The 6,609-nt window shown below is 35.3% G+C and overlaps 1 long non-coding RNA gene across 1 annotated transcript; it reads left to right on the top strand.

Moving 5' to 3' along the window:
- Nucleotides 1-1,976: 1,976 nt before the first annotated feature.
- LOC138163078 (uncharacterized) lies at nucleotides 1,977-6,024 on the top strand. Its single transcript, XR_011168782.1, has 3 exons — nucleotides 1,977-2,045; nucleotides 3,127-3,237; nucleotides 4,638-6,024. It is a non-coding gene; the product is annotated as an uncharacterized lncRNA (long non-coding RNA).
- Nucleotides 6,025-6,609: the final 585 nt, after the last annotated feature.

Here is a 6,609-nt window from a genome sequence, read left to right as displayed (position 1 = left end):
GAAAGCAATTCAAAAAGGGTTTAACAATCTTACTTTAATCAAACATATATCATTTACCTAGTTAGGGGGAAAAGGTCACCACTCTGAACTTCAGAGAAGTTACAAGCAGACAAAAAATATAGACAGAGAAAACAACACAATTCAGCAGACCAAGAGACAGGGCTTTTAGTTGTCTGACCATTATACACATACAGTGTTTGCTACCAGAGAGAGAAGCACCAACATCTGGGTTTTCAAAGCCAGAGGGGGAGGTGGGGCTCAACAGCTGCCCAGAGTCTCATCTGGTCAAATTACACAATTCTTCCCATAAGTGAGCTTTCTCCAAGATCATAGAACATCACAACCCTCAAGACCCTCTCCCCAATCACAAAGTAACAAGATGTGGGTGTTCCTGAAAAACAAGTGCCCCACCACAGGCTCCATGTGGCCACATTCAGCCTATTGGGGGCAGAGTACATTTTCAAATCATGGAAGATCTTCAAATTCCCGACACCTTTATAGTATCTCATGCCAACCAGTATACAAATTCTTTTATAATTTAGTAAAACTATTTAAAGTTAAGGTTAATTGGCCCTTGAGCAGATTTTTTTTATCACTATGTATTATTATACTATATACACTACGACTCTTAAAGTAGTTCACAGCTCCTTGATGACAACTAGGGATTCATTAAGTGTAGTCTATCTCCATTGTAAAACTTCTTTGCTGGATCAAGAGAAGTCAATAGAACATCAGACATTTGGGGGTGGTGGGAAGTGAGGTTCACAGGAGGAGAAGCCCTCTTCACTTTGATGTCTGAGCCTTCCAGATTTGATTTATCACACCTATTCAATTGACCTATAGTTTGTTGTTTGTTTGATTTGAAAATGGACAACGGTTGTTTATTTTATTATGCTTGGCTTCACTTCTAAACTTTCCTTCCATTAAAATACAATGAGGCAAGACATTGATTACCCTTCTTAGTACTTTCTCCTTAACTGTCCATTTATGAAGATGAACAGGGCCAACTTTTCTATGAAACATCTGTAGAATCGAATTTGCCTTTGTCATCTAATATCCCCTTTCTGTATTCTTCACTTAGTCCTGCTACCACATTTCACTTTCCTAATCAGTACCATATTACTTTTTAATACTCCTATCAAAGAAAGAAAGGATTTAACATCATTTATATCCTGCCTTATTCACACCAATATATTAACACTGAGATATTTATACTGTAATACATTTGTACTTCCATTTGTGGAATCAAAGTCTCCATGAAATACACATACACACACGTATATTTGTGTATTTTATATTTTCCCAAATTACATGTTAAAAGAACTATCAACATTTTTTGAAGTTTTGAGTTCAAGTTCTATTCCTCCTTCCCCTCCTGCCTTGCCCTCCCTGAGATAGTAAGCAATCAGATATAGCTTAAACATGAACAATCATGTAAACTATTTCCATATTAGTGATTCTGTACAAGAAGACTCAGGTGAAAAAAAACAGAATGAAAGAAAGTGAAAAATAGCATGCTTCAGATTGCACTCAGATAATATCAGTCCTTTCTCTTGAAGCTGATAGTAGGGCTTCATCATTAGTTCTTTGGGATTGTCTTGGATTACTGAGAATAGCTAAATCATTCACAGTTCACCATCATACAATATTGCTGTTACTGTGTACAACATTCTCCTGGTTCTGCTCACTTCTTTTTGAATCAGTTCATGTAAGTCTTTCCAGGAATTTTTTCCTGAAATCATCCTACTTGTCCTTTCTTATAGTACAATATTATTCCATCACAATCATATACCAAAGCTTGTTTAGCCATTCCCCAAATTATTAGTATTCCTTCAATTTCCAATTCTTACCCACCACAAAAACAGCTTCTATAAATATTTTTGTACAAGTAGGCCCATTTACCTTCCTATTTAAATGTCTTTGAGATATAGAACTGGTATTGCTGGATCAAAAATAAGCACAGTTTTGTAACTTTTTGGGCATAGTTCCAAATTGCTCTCCAGAATCTGCCTCTTATTAAAGTCATTTCAAGCAAGAAGAAACAGGTATGTTTAATAATGGTGAAAGGGAAGATTGGGGATCTTCTGATTAACATTAAGATCAATACTAGGCCTGCTTGATCCTGAAACTAAAACAGGCTCTTGTTTTGTTTTTATTTTAGTTTGGATCAGTTTTGTTTGTTTCTTCCTAGTACAAGAGTGAAAGTCTAGAGGTTGATCAACACTAAGTCAGAGGTTTAAGAGGGACTCTAAAAAGTCTGTCACATATACTTTCTTACTCTTACTCTTAACTACTTTTCTATCTATCTGTTCCAACTCCCATATTCCCAAGATCCAAAGTCTATTGTGCCTTTTTTCAGCCAACATGTTTATCCTGCTTCCTCTCACCACCTCAATTTCTATTACTTTATTATTTTTTTTCTTTTTCTTTTCCTGGATTGGCAAGAAATTTATTAGGCTCAGAGTTTCTGCTGTCTCAGGCCTTTCAGTTTCTAGGGCATCTGGCTAAGTGACAGAAAGAAGGGAACCTCTGTTAAAGTAATCCTTGGTAGGGGTAATGAGGAAGGTTATTCCATCATGCATAGTTAAAGATCAGGGAATATATGCCTAGTGTATAAATAGTAACAAATCTCAGCAATTGTGAAATAGGACCTATGCTAATTATTTATTTAAAAGATTTCTTTCTTAGCTTGTGATGCTGTTTAAATGATAAGTACTATAATATGATGTGTTGTAATCATCTGAATTAACACAGGAAAAGAGAAAAATAAAAAATTATGTTTATCTGTGAAAATGTAATCCCAAGTTATTCATGCAAATATAACCCCACATTATTGTAATCTATCTGAAATGCTTACTATTGATACTTAGATTCTATGAAGCATAATAATAATTTTGTTACACTAATGTAGTCTATTACAGCCCACCTTTAATACGGTTGATAAGTCTCAGAAGACTGTCTGAAATTACATTAGTTAAGTGATTTGCTGATGGTCACTCAACTGTTATCAGTATTAAGAAATGAACTCAGGTCTTCCTGACTTCAAGTTGGTTACATTACAGTTCTTTGTATATAGTAAGCACTCAATACAAATTTGATTCTTTAACTTATTCATTACTCTGTCAGCATGCCATACAGAGAACACAGGATTTGGAAGAAAAGAAAGAAAGGAAGGTTTGGCTTAAATCCTTTCCACAGATCCTTGCTGACAGGGTCACCAGAGGCAAGTTCCTTAACGTGAGTCTCAGTTTCCTTATCTATAAAATGACAGTACTAATAGTACCTTCCTCAAAATGTTGTGAGAATCAAACTGAACCTTATAAAGTACTTTACAAGACCCTTTAAAGTAATATGAACTATTACTGTCATCATCTTCTTTATCATCAGTGATCATATCATTAAATGTGTCATATTAAAAGCAGCACTCATCAAAACCACTTGGTATTGGTTAAGAAATAGAGGGGTAGACTAGTGGAATAGATTAGGTATACAGGACACAGAAGCCAATAATTATAGCAATTTACTGTTTGATAAACCCAAAGATCCCAGTTTCTGGCATAAGACCTCACTTTTTTTTTTGTTCTGTTTTGTTTTGTTTTTATACTTTTTGGAGGGCAATTGGGGTTAAGTAACTTGCCCAAGGTTACAGGGCTAGTTTTTAGTGTGACTGTTAAGTGTCTGAGGCCAGAACCGAACTTGGGTCCTCCTGACTCCGGGGCCAGCACTTTACTTACTGCACCACCTAGCCGCCCCTAAGACCTCACTGTTTGACAAAAACTCCCGGGAAAATTGGAAAATAGCATTGCAGAAAGTGGGTATAGACCAATGTGTGAAACCCTATACCAGAATAAAGTACAAATGGGTAAGTGATTTGGGGATAAAGACTGATACTATAAACAAATTAGGGGAGAAGGAATAGTTTATCTGTCAGATTTATGGAGAATGGAGGAATTTATGACCAAACAAGAGATAGAGAACATTATGAAATGCAAAATGGATAATTTTGATTATATTAAAATGAAAAGTGGTTGCACAAACAAAGCCAATGCAACCAAGATTAGGAGGGAAGCAAAAATTTGGGAAAGAATTTTTACAGCTATTCTCTCTGATAAAGGCCTCATTTCTAAAATATATAGAGAACTGAGTCAAATTTCAAGAATACAAGTCATTCCCAAATAATAAAAGGCCAAAGGATGTGAACAGGCAGTTTCCAGAGAAAGAAATTAAAGCTCTCTACCTATACTCATGTGAAAAATGCTCTAATCACTATTGATTGGAGAGATGCAAACCAAAATAACTCTGAGATAACAACTCACCCCTATCAGATTAACTAACATGACAAAATAGGAAAATGATAAATGTTGGAGAAGATGTGGGAAAGTTGGAACACTAATTCATTGTTGGTGGAGCAGTGAGCTGATGGAACCATTCTGGAGAGCAATTTGCAACTATGCCCAAAGGGCAAACTACTTCTGAAGAGATTATTAAAATGGGAAAAGGACCCATATGTTCAAAAATATTTATAGCAGTGCTTTTTGTAGTGGCCAAGAACTGAAAATTAAGGAAATACCCATCAATTAGGGAATAGCTGAACAAATTGTCATATATGAATGTAATGAAATATTATTGTGCCATAGGAAATGATGAAAAAGTGGACTTCAGAAAAACCTGAAATGACTTATATGAATTGATGCTGAGTGAAGTGAGCAGAACCAGGAGAACATTCTACACAATAACAGCTACAGTGTGTGAGGACTGATTTTGATAAATTTAGCCCTTCTCAGCAATGCAAGGACCTAAAATAAAATTTCCAAAGGACTTATGATGGAAAATGTCATCCACATCCAGAGAAAGAACTGTGTAGTCAGAATACAGAGTGAAGCAGATTATTTTCTCTTTTGTTTTGTTTTATTTTATTTCCCATGGTTTCTCCCATTCATTATAATTCTTCTATGCAACACTACTAATGTGTAAATGTGTTTAATAGAAATGTATATGTAGAGCCCATATTTGAAAGGAGGGGGAAGGGAGAAAATTTAAAACTTATGGAAGTAAATGTTAAAAACTGAAAACAAATAAATTAATAAATTTTAAAAAGTAAAAATAAATAAAATGTCATATTAACTTCTTTATGAATTTCACTGAACTGGATTTATGAACTCTATATAGAACATACAATTGTGATGTAATACAAATAATCCGATAGATAAGTTACAGGTAAAGTCCTTATATAATGTTTCACATTTACATGGGCTTCATATGGGTCATTTCATTTAAATCTTCCAAAAACCACCTGAAATTGATACTTCAGTTATCATGATCCCTATTTTAGGCAAGAATTGTGATAAAAAAGTAGTAACATAGGGTTTGTAGTCAGGGTACCTGTATTCAAATACAATTTCTGATATTTAATACCTATGTGACCTTGACCTCTCTTGGATTTTTTTTTCTCATTTGACAAACATCAAATGAGGAGGAAGGGATTATACTACATGATCTTTAAGGTTTCTTCTCGCTGTAGTTCTATGATCCCAGGTGGTCACATAACTAACAAGAATCAAATGTAGGCTTTGGACCCAGATCTTCCTGATTACAGGCTCAGATTATTATATCATAATGCCTTTTGTACAGGCTGGGCATAGTTGCCCCAACAACTGTCAGGAGAATGTGTGAGAGGAGAATGGAACAAAGTTAGATGAGGAGTCTTCTAATGTTGAAGTTCTCCCCATACTAAGAAGAAAGCAGGAGAGCCACCAGGGCCAAACAGAGTTCAGGGAGATAATTAAGGATTTCACTCAACAAGAGGTTACTGATATATTAAGTCATTTCACCCAAAGAATGGGAGAGTCTTTAGTGTCTTGGATGGTAAGAATCAGTGATGGAGGAGGTGGAAAAGTATCACTAGATAGTGTAGATTGCTTAAAATTCGTAGGCTTTAGTTAGAATCCTTTTGTACACCATGCTTTTAGGGATTACCATATGTAAGGAGGTAAGAACACAACTAATCTGTTACCTTTAGCTGCAGAAGGATGCAATAAGCAATATCCTATTGACTCTATGTGACATGGTGGAGACAGATCCTGGTACTCACTTAGAGACTGTATGAGAAAGCTAAAGGAGGAAGTAATGAAAACTGCTATCATGCTTGTATATGCAAATGAATATCACAATATCCCCTTAGCAGTTCCTCAAAGAAATATCATAGTGAAAATGACTCCTCCTACTTATAAGCACCTAATTCTGACTCTACTAATTGGGGAAATAGGGCACCCCCTTTCAGAGGTGCTGGATAAGATTTCACAATTAAGTGACTTAGGGGAATGGGGAAAAGATAAATTTCCTTAAGAGAGAAAAGTAAATAGCCAGCTAATTCAAAGTCAGAATAGATTGAGAAGAAAAGAATTGTTTACTGTTCTACTGAGAGCAGGGGTAGATTTTAGAAGAATAGTTGGTATTCTTACGTAAAAGTTGCATAAGATGTACCAAGAAAAGGTACTTAATATTAGACTGAATAATAAAGTAGGAACAACTTTTATAGATACTCCTGAATCATTGTATCCAAGTTTTCTGCACCTTCAGGGAGAATAGGAAATAGGCCAAGCCCCAGCC

The sequence above is a fragment of the Petaurus breviceps genome, unplaced genomic scaffold, assembly GCF_028583685.1.
Source record: "Petaurus breviceps papuanus isolate PSGF00001 unplaced genomic scaffold, PetGlider_PUasm1.0 187, whole genome shotgun sequence".
NCBI classification, from domain to species: Eukaryota; Metazoa; Chordata; class Mammalia; order Diprotodontia; family Petauridae; genus Petaurus; species Petaurus breviceps.
Note: the sequence above shows the minus strand (reverse complement) of the source record. Positions and strands in the feature narration are given on the sequence as shown.